Source organism: Condylura cristata, unplaced genomic scaffold (assembly GCF_000260355.1).
Source record: "Condylura cristata isolate star-nosed mole 26May11 unplaced genomic scaffold, ConCri1.0 scaffold00001, whole genome shotgun sequence".
Classification (NCBI taxonomy): domain Eukaryota; kingdom Metazoa; phylum Chordata; class Mammalia; order Eulipotyphla; family Talpidae; genus Condylura; species Condylura cristata.
In genome coordinates, this window is record NW_004567102.1 from 49,277,034 (window position 1) to 49,292,374 (window position 15,341).

The following is a 15,341-nucleotide window of genomic DNA, read 5'->3' on the forward strand; positions in this document are numbered from 1 at the left end:
TTAACACTTGTTAACTATGATGACTCATTCCTCCCTAGTCAATGCCATACTTTTTACAGGATAGAGGCATTGTAAATCAGACTTTTAAGAAACTCACAAAGATAAAACCTGGGCAGATATAAAAGATTGTGAAAGTGAGATGAATTGGGGTATAATTCCAATGTAGGGTAAAAGCTGATGACTTGAAAATATCAAGCAAAATCTTTTCTTTTAAATTGAATTGTCACCTCAAACTTCAAAACATCACATTAGAATGAACTATATACAAAGCTGTCTACAAAGATACAAATTTTAATGACAATGTGGTACCTATAAGCCAAATATCTAAGCTAAATGTACAGAAATATGGATTAATTTTTTAATAACTGGACAATATGGAATATTAGCTATAGAAAATTGTTCTGTCATGAGTAGAAAACAGTTGGAAATTTTCAGAAAGAACTAATCAGCAGGTGAAAGCCATGTTTTCTTTTGTGAATCAAGGAAGAAACTATTCTGAAAGTACAGTAAGAAATGAGAATTATTATAGGAGGAAAATAATGATTTAGACCTCAAACTTATTCCCTGGCTGTCAAAACCAGATTTTACCTCTGCTGGCTTTCAAGCATCTTGACCAAAGAAAAGAGGGGTCAATGACCCAAGCACTTTTTTTTTTTTAAAGATTTATTTATTTATGCATTACAGAACTGGGTTACAGGCCAGAGATGAAGGGGCAGTGAGAGGATTCAGAACAGGTCGACTGACGAAGTACACTGCTGAGGGGAGCAGCAGGCGGGTCAGGAGAGGTCTGCCGCGCCATGTGGGCACCTCCAGGGCAGGCGGGGATCGAACTCATGCAGAAGTGGCTTTAGATTCTCAGTGCTGTGCTTTAACCCGCTGCGCCACCAGGGAGGGCCCGACCCAAGCATTTTTTAAAAGTAAAAATAAATGGTCCTCTTTGACTGAAATAAATTCTAAAGACAACTGAATCATAGTTTATACATTTTAATTAGTTTGAGTTAGAAAACATATTCTTCATGACCAATACTTCTGATTCAGTTGTTTACTTACTCACTGTAAGAACAAATTGCAGAGTCTTGGTTAAGCCAAGATAGATTCTTCTGAAAAGCTTTGCCTTGTTAAGTGTTAGGGTGAAACAATAAGGACCAATCAAAGTATTTAATGTATAAAATGAAAAAAAAAAATAGATAATATGACTAAATGGTTAACTTATTCCTGAAATCTTCAACTGATGATTCTCTCATCTTATAGATACAGTTCTGGCTAGCACTAACCTCAGGGTAAAGTCAACTCTGTAAGTATTCAGTATTGTAAAGAATGTTCTTTGCAAGACAGCATTAATACACTAAAATAGTTTGACATATATGTGGGGATTTTGGGTATCCATATGTGACCTAAATGATTATTTAATTATCTAGGCAACTTACTTTTCTTCCTGTGAGCATTACTCATTAGGTATTAATTCTCACATCATCTTTATTAGTCATTGAGACTAAAGTTAATTCCACTGATTCACTCTTCAAAAATACAATGCTGCCAAAGTCAGGGTTCAGCAACAGTAGCAAGTAAAACATTTAACACTTCTGGTTCTCCTTTGTTTAGAAATGAGAAGTAAAAGAAATTGAATAGGCAGAGTTCAGAAAAGTTGAAGATCTAGCTAAGACCAGTACAATAAAACAAGGAAAATGTGAATTAATGACTTGTTACAGTCTGAACATATAAAAACCTATACATTTTAGTGTTATTCTGAATATTTGATTGTGATTTGCAATTTAGATTAGTTCCTGAAGGTAAATACTTTCGAAGAACTCAGGATATTACTCCCAAACATAAAGAAAATCTTTTCTTTTCTATTCTTAGATACTTAAAAGGCCTACATACACAGGTTATCCATTATGGAGATTATTCTTTCTAGAAGTCAAAACAAAAGATAAGCATCTGCACATTGCGTCAGGACCTGTATTGCTCCCTGGCTTCTTCCCACACAAGCCATACCTGGGGATACAACACATTCCCATCAGTAGCGGAAGCTTCCCAGGCTCACATCCACATGGGACAGCTGGCAGAAAGGCTTGGTCTCACTAAGTTGCGTGGCAGCATTTAGGCCCGACAAATACCATTCCAGTGTCTGTGCAGAGAAACAGGAGAGACTGCAGCACTCAGTTCCCTCCAGGACAGACATGGGCCTGGGTTGAGCAGGACTCCATTCTGCCCCACAAAAATGAGGTCAGAAGGAAAAAGAAAAATATCAAATGGCTTCATTTACAGGAGAAATATAGGGAAACCAACTAAGGCATCAGGGGAAAATAACATCTATAAAAAAATCAATACAACAAAACTAAACAAAATAAGCAGACAGCTATAAATCAGAGACATTCTGCAGGGGGAGTGGGAGGAAGAAGATACAAAACGTGGGCAGGAAGAACGCAAGGGACTGAGGTGGTGTGCATGGGTGAACTGGTGGTGGCAATTCTATACAGACTACATCGCGAATGTAAAACAGATGCAAATAACTAAGTTATTTAAAAATAAGACCAACTCATGCCTTGGGAATGGTCTCTCTCCTTACAGTTAGCACTCGGGACAGGCATCCAAAACACTGGTGCCAGCTGGGGAAAGGAGACATAGTGGCTGACCACACACTTAAGTAGAGAGGTGCAAGGTGACCTAGAGTCCAGTGAGAAATGGGGGCTTCTGGGGTTGTAAGAATTTGCATGGACTGGGGGGTTTATCTCTGAGGAGATTTCTTTGCCATACCAGGCTCAGCGGAACCTGATTAATAATGGAAGCACCAGAAAAGGACATCATAAGACCAGCTTCTACTCATGTTCCTAGGATGAGCCTGCTAAGTCTTATTGTATAATTACATCAATATAGGATACTATATTTTTAAAATTCAGATATAATTCAAATTTATATTCTGATATAATAAAATGTGCTCTTTTAAAATGCACAGTTGAGTGAGGTTTGTTTGGTTTTTATTTTTATTTTTTATGCAGACACCACCATAGACTGATCCACACATTTTCCTCATCCCACAAAAAAATCTCATATCTACTGGCAGTCACTTCCTATCCCCCGAATTCCATCAGTCCTTGGTAATTATTAATCAACTTTCTGTCACTATGGCTATGCCTATTCTGGATATTACATACACACAGAATCATATAATAGGTGGCATTTGTATCTGACTATTCACTTAGCATGTTTTAAGGTACATCTATACTGTGGCATGTATCAGTAACTCATCCCTCTTTATGGCTAATTAGTACTTGATGTATGGGCATTATCACAGGCTGTTTATATGTTTATCACTGGACATTTGAGCTGTTTCCTCTTTTTGTCTATTAAATAATGACTATGAAATTGCTATATATAGTTCTTTTGTGATTATATGTTTTCAATTTTCTTGAAATAGGTAGCTATGAATGAAATTTTCGGTCATATGGTAACTCTATAACTTAAAATTTTGAAATAAATGTCAAATTGTCAATAGCAATTTGAATGTCTTCAAACCCCTCCAACACATGTTACTTTCCATTTCTTTGATTATAGCTATTTTAGTGGGTGTAAAGTGATTTTTTGTGGTTTTGATTTGCATTTCTTAATGACTAACAATGTTAAATAGCATTTTATATAATTATTGGGCATTTGTGTATCCTCTTTGGTAAAATATCTTTTTTTTTTAAGATTTATTTATTTATTCATATGGAACTGGGGTACAGGCCAGAGATGTGGAGGGTGAGAGGATTCACCAGAGACAGAGAGGGGAGCAGAACAGGCAGATCGATGAAGTAGACTGCTGAGGGGAGCAGTGGGCGGGTCAGGAGAGGTCTGCCTCACCATGTGGATCTCCTCCGGGGCAGGCGGGAATCGAACTCATGCGGAAGTAGTTTTAGCTTCTCAGTGCTGTGCTTTAACCCGCTGCACCACCAAGGAGGGCTGGTAAAAAATCTTAAGTGCTCTGCACATTGTAAAATTGAGTTATCTATCATTTTTTATTGTTGAATTATAAGAACTCTTTATATAGTCTGAATAATAAATATTTGTCATGTATGATTTACAATTTTTTTCTGCATCTCTGTGGGCTGTAATTTCACTTTGCTAGTGGTATCCTTTGAAACATAAAACACTTACTTTTGATGAAATTCAATTTATTTTTTTCTTTCATCATCTGTGCACAGGTGTTATATCTAAGAAATCATTGCCAAATCCATGATCATGAAAATGGGCAGTTAACTCTTTTTTTTTTTTAAAGATTTATTTATTTATGCATACAGAACTGAGGGTACAGGCCAGAGGTGCAGGGGCGGCGAGAGGCTTGACCAGAGACAGAGCGGGGAGCAGAATAGGCAGATCTACGAAGTACACTGCTGAGAGGAGCAGCGGGCGGGTCAGGAGAGGTCTGCCACATCATGTGGATCTCCTCCCGGGCAGGCGGGTATCGAACTCATGCGGAAGTGGCTTTAGCTTCTCAGTGCTGTGCTTTAACCTGCTGCGCCACCAGGGAGGGCCCCAGTTAACTCTTTTTAAAGAATTTTGTAATGTTAAATTTAGGCCTTTGTTTCTTTTTAATTGAAGATTATATGTTATGAGGTAGGTTCCAATATGTGGACATGTATTTCCTAGAAAAATTTTTATAAAAAAGCTATTCTCCTATTGAGTGGTCTTGACAACCTTGATTGAAACCAAATGACCATAAATGTATGGGATTATTTCTGAACTCTCAATTCTGTTTCATTGATCTGTTTACCTTATTCCAGAAAATGCACTGACTTCATTACTATAGCTTTGTAGTAAATTTAATATACTTACATTTTTTATTCAGCAGCCATTTTCTGCTGGGGGAAAGGATGTCCTGCATGAACTTTATAGATACAGGTTTTGTAGACTCCAACCCCACTGCAGGCACCAAAATGATGAATCCCAGCAACACCAAAGGGAGGGCTTCTAGGACCTAAGGGTGGGGTTAAGCAGACATTTTGGGTTTAGGACATAAAGCTGGACATCTTGGGCTGAGGGTTCTCTTGGCCTCGTGGCTGGTGGCTTGTCGCTTAGCTCTTGATCAGCATTCAGGTCAGCAGAACTGGTAGGGCACATTGATTAACTTATCTCTTTCTTTCCCTGAGTTGTTCCTTTCTCTTGTAAATAAACCAATTATTGACCTTTGTGTGTATGTGTCTGCAGTTGAGTCTTGAGCTCATGAGTGAGCACCCACAGACAGGAAATGCACATTGGGTTGCCCTGTAACAGAGCTACTATGTTCTGTACTGCATGCTTATGAAAAGAGAACCAGTAATAAAAAGAAAAATTCATGCCATAAACCACTCTTTTTTGAAGCAAACATAAGATAATGAACTAAAAATAATTCCTTTTATAAGAGACTTTAAGAGTTCTCTTTGGAACTCCTCTACTCAAAAAAAAAAAAAAAAAGGGTAGGGAGGAATTTAGCTACTGCTCTGGAGCAGGGGTGTGAAAGCGTGGAATGAGAGGAATCATGAAATTCTGGTAAGTCACTTCTTCCTGGAGATTCTGGAAGACTACTATCTTTTTAAACAATTTTCTTTTACAAAATACAGATACAAAATGTCCCGAAGGGTGAAAACAGATTTTTTTTCAGACATACTTCATTTATTTAATTTTTAGTTCTAGAATTTCTATTGAATTTTTAGGTAGATCCTAGTTTTTATATGAAATTCTATATCATGTAACCCTGTTTCCTGAGTATGTTTAACTTAAAATAATTATTTTAAGTTTCATACCCGAAAACCCAGATATTTGTATTTCCTTGGAGATGTTTCTGTGAGCTAACTCTGTTCTTTGTTTTTGCTCATTTTTTCATGGCATGTCTAATAATTTTATTAAGTGTAGCTGTTGTTTCTGAAAATTACAAAGATTCTGGATGATACTGTTCTCCTGAGGGGATGTAATACATATTCTGGAAAGCAGGTAACCTTGCTAAAACAAACAGAGATTACTTTATTTCTTTTTATGCTCACCTCGGTGCTATCTTTCAAGGATCTTAATGAAACTCTGAGCATTTACCTTTCTTCAAAGGTGAACAAAAGGAATTCTGAACTCTGACATTTTTGTACCTTGTTTTGAAATCATGAAAATCACTGAGAATTCTTTTGGCCTCACAGAAGCTCCTTTCGGCCTGGGTTTTTGGCCCCTCAATTCTTGACAACTTTGATAGCCAACTTTTCTCTATATATCTTCATATCTGTGCTATAAGCTCTAAAAACTGCTGCTTTCAGTTTAGCCTTTATGTGTCAAATTAGCGACCAGATATAGAAACATGCATTTATTGTTAATTCATTATCATAATGCAGCAAGAATGCAAAATTTAAAGTGAAAGCATATTATTAAAGAAATCTACTAAGAATGAATAAAGTAGTTATACAGAAGAATATGCTGTAAAGGCCAGATATGAAAATAGATTGATTAACATATATCCTTGATGAATCAGATGGGTAGCTAAGTGGTACTGAAAGAAGTATAAGTCAGTGGTGCAGAAATTCAAAGTGAAGGACATATCAGGCGTTACAGGAAAAATCTAAAGATGAAAAGGACTAAGAAAAGATGGAGAAAACACGATGCACTAACAACATTCATAGATTAAAATCCCAAAAGGAAAAACAGAACAAAATTAATGAAATATTGGAAGAAATAGTAGCCCAGAATTTACTAAAATTAAAGAAATAAATATATTTGAAATTGCAAATTCTCATGGAATGTCAACAAGTACAGATTAAAAAATTCCATACCGGCCCTCCCTGGTGGCGCAGCGGGTTAAAGCACAGCACTGAAAAGCTAAAGCCACTTCCACATGAGTTCGATTCCCGCCTGCCTCGGAGGTGACCACATGGCGTGGCAGACCTCTCCTGACCTGCCCGCTGCTCCCCTCAGCAGTGTACTTCGTCGACCAGCCTGTTCTGCTCCCCACTCTGTCTCTGGTGAAGCCTCTCGCCACCCCTGAGCCTCTGGCCTGTACCCCAGTTCTGTATGTACAAATAAAATAAATCTTTAAAAAAAAATTCCATACCTAACCCTCCCTGGTGGCGCAATGTGTTAGGAATGAAACCGCTTCTATACAAGCTCTATCCCCAGCCTGGTGGTGACCCACATGGCACAGCAGACCTCTCCTGTCTTGCTTGCTGCTCCCCTCAGCAGTGTACTTTGTTGACCAGCCTGTTCTGCTCCTCACTCTGTCTCTGGTGAATCCTCTCACTGCCCCAGGACCTCTGGTCTGTACCCCAGTTCTATATGCATAAATAAATAAATAAACAAACAAAAAAATTTTTTTTAAATTTCAAACTTAGAAAACTAAATAGTAATATTTAAAAACATCAAAGGAAGAAAAACCTTCTAAAAGCTTCCAGGAAATAAAGGGTATCACCTACACAAGAAACAAATTGCATATGGCCACCTTAGCCAAAACCAAACAAGTGTTAATGACTAAAACACTCCCCAACTCCTATAAATCAATAATAAAATACAGGAAATCCAAGAGGAAAGGGAAATTGACAGTTCACAGACAGCAGCACTGAGTGACTAGTGAATATATATGAAAAATGTGTAACCAAAATAGTAATAAAGTAAATGTAAAAATAGACAAAACTTCACATCTATACAATTTGGGAAAAAATCATAAAGTGAAAACATTAAATGTCCATCAGAATGCAGGGGAATTAAGAGTCCCTCAAGCACTTCTGGTGGATATGTATACTAGCAAAGCCACTCAGCACTTTGTAAAGGTCAGTATATATGTACCCTAGCACCCAATAGCTCCATCCATATCTGAATGGATGCCATAAGGAAATATAGGTAAGGACAGTCATATTGCAAGACGTAGGCAACCCAGGAGTTCATTATGGGGAATGGAGAACTCAAATATAGTGGATGATTACTACGGAAATACCAGGAAGCAGTTAGAAACAATGAGCTTCACTAGATAATGCATATATGGAAAGATCTTAAAAATCTAAGGATGAGCTTTAAGAGTAAATTAAAGAATGTAATTGATAGCATGGAATAATTTATGCAGATTTAAAACACAAGGAATGTGGGGGGTAATGATGAGCAGGCAAACTGGAGTCAGGAAGTAAACATTGTTTTAGAATAAAAAAAATTAAATAATAGTGCAATCAGGAAAAAATAAATAAAACACAAGCATTCATAAAACATTCTTAATGTCTATAATGTATAGCCAAAGGCATGTAAGTGCTCTGGAGTTAATGTCTATGGAGAGAAATTTAAAAATTGTGATTTGCGGAGATCTACACTCAACTAATTGATCTGGGATCAGTGAGATGATAAGCTCAGGAATCTGCACCTAAATCACCCCTCACTTCCACCCTCCCCAACAAAAATCCTAAATAAAGGGGAGGGCGTGCCAATGCATGTAGATGAGAGGACGGACAGACTAGAAGACTGGGGAGGGAGTGGGGAATGAAGAGTTCCTCATATTCAACTCTTGTTAAATTGGGATGGGGAAAACTTGAGAACAAAACAAACACAACACTATCCTATGACACCATTGGTTTTGAAGGGAGTGAAAAGCTTTGTGGGGCTTTCGGTGAGCTTTCTTTTTTTTTTTTTTTATTGAGAAACACATGGAGTGGTTTGAATTGCAAAGCATGGTCTGCCACAATGAATACCCTATACTGTAATTAAACCATTGAATTAGAGGCCTGTTTGCCCTGTTTAATGTGCTTTGTGAAACACGGTGTTTGCCTTTTGTTGCTGCTGAATCTTCTGACAAGCAATTGGAAGAGGGGGAAGTCTCTGCACATTTTCCTGCACTGTACTTAGGCAAACGCTGTGTGCAATGTCAGTTCAAAAGAACCGCCCTGTTAATGCCTATTTGACTTCAGTTACAAGTGTTGGCAGGAGATGCTCAAGGAGACAAGAGGTATTTAGAATCTGTGGTCCTTTGAGACACAAAATTACAAAGCAGTCACAGAAATGAGTCAGTTTATTAAATGAGGCTATAACCACACTAGCCAGTGTTCTGGCTTCCATGACCATAGAACATACAGCCTTAACATGCCTCATTCTTTCTGCATCCTTACAACACCCAATGGATCCTTACAACACCCAATGGATCTTTACAACACCCAGGGCCATATTCCTTCCACAAAGTTTCCTAAGTGAATATTGTTGATTCACGACTACACAAATACACATACGTGCACGTGTGTACATAAATCACATGTACACACATGTACATAAATCTGAATCTCAAGTCCGCACAAAGATTATAATGTTCTTAGAATTCTAAACTTGTTGAGAAGAATTAGTTAAATATTTTTGACTTGGAAAGCAGTCTGTGGAAGATAGTACCTGGCAAACAGTTTGAACAACGTAAACTACTACAGAGTGATAGATGACAACGAAACTAAAGAAATTCATTTTAAATGGCAACTATAATTAAAATAAAACAGCAATTAGTAAGAGAAGCATCAAAACTACCAGAACTAAGTGATTTAAAACACCACAATAAGAAATAGTGACTGGTAAAATGCAGGATTAAAGCAGAAGGAAGTTGAGCCTTAAACTATTTTTAAAATGTGTTTTTTTTTCTTCTATTTAGTTCATCTGTTTATTTTTTTTTTCTGTATACTACTTATGAGTGGAATCATACAATTTGTCTCTTTCTGGTTTGGGAAAGGGGATTTGGGAAATACAATGTTATGGTAAAGGATGGATTTTAGCAGTGAACTTAATGTAGTATATATTCTCAATGATGCATACCTGAAGCATATGTTACTTCAGTTTTTAAAAAGTGCTCATCTAGCCCCAATACATATCTATGCATTAGGGTTACTATTGTTTTCCACATTATAATCAAATTTTCTCCAGAGAATTGTTTATATTCTAGAAATTTCTAGGAATGTCACTGTATTGACATTCTCATTTCCTTTTTCTCTTGAAAACACATTAAACTTCTGTCTCATCACTCCATGAAACTGCTCTTAGCAAAATCATTAATGAGATCAATTTTGTCAAATTAAATACTCAACTCCAAGTTTGTTTGTTCCTCTTCTTGGAACTTCTTTTAATTATGTTTTAAATGTCTACTTTCAAATACTTTTAAATTCCCACAGAAGTTGCAAAAAATAGTTCAGAGGGTTCCTATGTGTCATTCACCCAACTCCCTCTAATAATAGTACTTTCCTTAACCATAGTGCAAATATGCTGAAAATGTAAACAAATCTGCTTCTACCTTCTTTAAACTCTTTGTTCACTTAATATCTGTTACATTTCTCCAGTTTTCCTTCTGAAGCTCTTCCTCTTCCCTATTTCTAAATATTGGCATACCCCAAGATTTACTCCTGTACTCTATTTTTTTTTTTACCAAAATTCACATCCAGTTGATTCCCTCTAGTCCTACAGCTTTAATTATATATGTACATGAAGAAATCCCCAGATTATTATCCCTATCTAGCTTGAATCCTCCACTGAATTCTGTCTTGTATATCAAATATCAAACAATCTACTTAACCTCTTCACCATGGCATCTAGCTTAACATGTCATAATGAGTTCACTCAAGTCTTTCATACAACAATTTCTTCTATGTTGCCCTTGTTAATAAATGGTCCATCATTCAGCTCTGTATGTAGGTAGAAAACCAGGATTGTGCTGAACTATTTTTGCATTCTCAGATAATGACATTCAGCCTACCAGTTTGTTAACAGCTCTAACCTAAAAAAAAAATGCCTATATTTAAATAGTGTTCACACCTCTACTACTACCATTCTATGCCAAACCACTTTCATCTCTTTCCCAGATAATTGCAAAATACTCCAAACTGCTCTCCAGGCTCTCTATCTGCTCGCTAAAGCTTATTCTTCTCTCAGCAATCTGAGATCCTTTTAAATGCAAATTACATCACATCAATCTCCTGCTCAAAACTTAGTTTCTTTCCAGAGATACAGATTCATTACATTCATAGGAGTCCATGGCACTTCTCATGGTCTACAACATTGACGGGGTCCTTACATATTGTCCCACCGACTTTCCAACTGCAAATGCTTCTTTAACTTGTGCAGTCTATTGCCTATTCTCAAAAAACCTAACCATGTTCCCACTTGAATACATTTACTGTTAGGCTTCTCCAGAACACATTTCATAGCTATTTCCATGTATAATTCTGCCCATTCTGTCAAATAAACCCTTATTTGAGGCAGTGCCCAGTTCTAGAACTCTATACCTATCCAAATTTGTTATTCTCAATAAGGATCTTACATCTAACAGGTGGGCTAGTCCCTTGCCTGTATGTCTTTCTATCTTCCACACTAGAAAATAACTCCAGGAATCCAGACAATTTAGGAATTTGTCTGATTTTGGTTCATTGTTGAATGTCTGCTTGACATTTTGTAGGCACTCAATAAATATTTGTCAAATAAATAAGCAAGGGGATAGTAAAGGACTGTGTATAAAAAAAATGCTCTCAGAAAACATAAAATATTTAAATAGGTAATGATGAACCTGAAATCCAGATGATAAACATAAGGTTTGTGCAAAGACAGTAGAAATTTCTGTCACTTGTGATGAAATGACTTTGTCTCTGGTCATCTCAGTCTTAACAACTGTATACTAAATACCATTCATTGTAAATATCCTGAATTATCCATGGGAAATTGTAAGTATATCAGCATCAAATATTTCAGATGCAAAACTATTTAAACTGGTTTACCTCAAATGATTTGCAGGCAACTTGAAGCGATACATGTTCTACTTTATAAACTAAAGAAACATGGCACACAGCTTAATCTCTCCCCACGTGACCTCCTGGACCACTGCTATAATAATACATAGATTCACTTGAGCAATAAAGGTCTGAGGGTTTTAAATTATATCCTTTGCTAGCTTAATGATGTTATAAATATTTTCTCTTTTATCTTTAAAGATATGTACACAAGAATTACAGTGTAGACTCCATTCTTATTATATATATTTTTCACCCCCCTTAGGCAGTGTTTGTCCTTATATAATCTTCAAAGATAAAACTGATATAACCTTAAAGATAAAGCCCAAAAATATGAGCTTCTGGCCCTTTTTAGTTTTCATTTTGTAAACCAACATGCTATGTTACAACACCTGAGAAAGTGAATCTGAAGTGTAATAATATTTTCGGTCAAAAGGTTTAAGCTTACTTTAGTAATATTTCATGTAGAAGATAATATATTAATAATAACTACAGATTGCAGGTAATGAAAATGTGGTCCTAAAATCCCAAAAGCAAGTACAATGGATGCAAACAAACAACTTTCGACAGACCAGAACTCAAGGAACATTTTTTCCTAGGAATTTTATGAGGATAATATTATCGATGAACAATAGTCAAAAAGGAAAACTGACAGTTCATCTGGAAGCAAACATTTCTTTCATGTAGCATCCTGGCACATAATAGAATGTACATACTTTAAAAAATAGAAAATGATGCCAAAAACAAACAAACAAACAAACAAAACCATGAGAGTAAGGGAAACCAAAAGGAGGGGAAAAAAAAATACCTTTCAGAAAGCTGCACATATATACACAAGGTGAGAAAACAAACTGAATAATTAATTTTTCTTAACTATAAAAATAAAAAGTATAAAACAATAAGCCAAAACTAAGATAAAATTAACTCTGATAATTGTAACTAAATAGGCTGAATAAACTTAAGTGTGTTAGTTAAACTGTAAGCTGCTATATCAAAGAAACCCCAAAAGGTTAGATAAAGTAAAACTTCCCAGAAACAAGCTTTTAAGAATCACAGGGAAATTCTGTTTCATAAAATTATCCAGGGACCTAAGTCTGTCTCCCTTGTGGCCCGGATATTTGTATGATGCTATCTTTATCAGCATTATCTATGCTGGATTATCAATCCTATATGCTCTGCCCAAGAAGGGAAACAAAAAGAGGCCAAAGCACATAGTTTCATCTTTAAAAATAAAGTAGCACAATTTTCTTCCACTCATATACTGCCAGAAAAACCGTGGAGTGATGCTGGAACCATTCTGGCATTTCTTAGAAACTGTAGACATTCTTCTAAATCCCAAATCCCAAAAAAATCAGGAAAAATGGTGGAAATGCAAAGTTTTCTTACTGGAATCAAAATCTTACAATCAAAGTAGACAATGCTAATGGAAAGAATCTACTGATATAAAATTGAAAGCAAGAACAGGAAATACTGAGCTGTGGAGCTGGTGAATGTAGATATTCCACAGACCCAGGGTAGAAGCACATAGTGAGAGCAGTCAGTCTAATCAGTCGGTCCTATTTTAAGTGTTGCTAGAGAGAGAGGGAGAAGGAGAAAGAGAGGGAGAATGGGGTTTGGGTGGAAGAGAGAAAAGAGAGAGAGAGAGGGAGGGGAGGGAGGAAGGGGAAGAGGGAGAGAGAAAACATCACTACTCTGGATATTTGCAGAAGGGTCCTGTAAAGTCTTCACCTGGGCAATGATCAGCGCACCGATATGAGGAAACTAAGCTTTCTAAATATTCTGTAAAAGTATACTGAGATGAAAAAAATACAAGATGGAAGTAATAGGCAATTAAGCCACTGCAGAGAGAAAAGACTTGAAAACTTAAAAATTATCCAAAATGAAAGAGTGAAAAAACCTTTAAAAACATGACAGAACATCAGCCCAACATACATATAAATGAGTCCCAGGGGGAGATAAGTAGGAAGGCAGGAAAATAATTTCAGTAAATAATGGCTGAACTTTTCAAAACTTGATGAAACTATAAACTCATAGGTCTAAGAATTCCTACATGCAACAAACATGAATAAAACCATAAAGGCCACCATAATCAAACTGTTTAAAACCAATGACAGAAAGGATATCTAAAAGCAATCAGAGGGGAAAAGATAATCTTCTTGTAAGAAATAATACAGATCAGAAGACAGTAAAACATCTTTCTAGTATGAAGAGCAAAAAAAAAAAAAAAACACAATCAAAAACATGAAGAAATGTTTCCTCAGACATGCAAAAGAAAAAAGAATTTATCACCAGATGACACAAAACATTAAATGAAAGATATTCAGGCAAAAGTCAATAATAAAAAGTGGGAGTGGGAGTTTACCAAAAGAAAGATGAGAATTAGAAATATAATCCATCTGGCTAACTATGGATCATTACTTAATCTCTTAAAAATTGTCTAATGCAAAATGCCAATGTGACAGGGTTTACAATATAACCTATTCCAAATATTCCTTCACCTAAAAGCAGGTTCAAAATAGAGGAAGCCAAAAACTGATAGAAATGCAGTAAGATAAAGATAAATCAACAATTATAGGCAGAAACTTCTCTTGACTCCTCTCACAATAACTAGTAGAACAAAATGGCAGAAACTCAGTAAGGGCATAAAAGACTTAAATAACATTATCAGCCAAAGTGACAGGATTGCCATTGTAGAACATTCTACCAACCAATATATATAGATTTTTTTTATGTAAGCATAATATTTTTAAGAGAGACTATATTATTCTGGGCCATAAAACAAACCTTACCAATTTTAAAAGGATTCAAATGACAAATTAGATTCTCTGTCCACAATGGGGTAGAATTAGAAATCAGTAAAAGAATTATATGTGAAATACAATACCCCCAAGTATTTAGAATCCAAGCAATGTACTTATACATGTGTATTACCTATACATTGTATGAGTGTATACAACTGTGTATTATAAATGCTGTAATACACTGCTCTCTTAAGAACACCACCATAAAGGATAATGATTACTTCAATATAGATATTTAGATATAGACATTTGTTTAGGTTTCTAGAAAATCAAACTTACATAGCTACGCAGTGTTTTTTCTTTAAATCCTCAAAAGTATTGGAAAGATAAAATTAATGCTCTAAATCCCACCAAAGGTGGCATTCTTTGCTTTCTCTCAGGGAAAGCAAATAAAATCCACACTTATTCCTGCTTTTGTTGAATTGTTCTAATATTCAACAAATACTTACATCTCACACAGCATATGCCAGCACTATTTTAACAGAGCAAGATCAAAACACAGTTATTACTTTTATGGAAATTGCATTCTAATGGGAGGGATATACATTACATAAATAAATAAATGAAACAAATATATGTGAGATGAGAAATGACATGTCACAAAATAAAGTAGGTCAGCCAACTAGAGATATTGATGGGGAGGACTACATGGAAGAAAAACATTCCCTGCCATACAGAAGTACTTCATTTAAAGAAACTTTTTTATATGTAGGGTTAGTTTTAGTTGCCTTTGAGTAAAGTCATCATTTAATCAAACATCCTATTTTTTTTTCCACATGGAAACACAAAAAGGAAAGCTCCCCCCGCCTCAAAAAAAAAAAAAAGC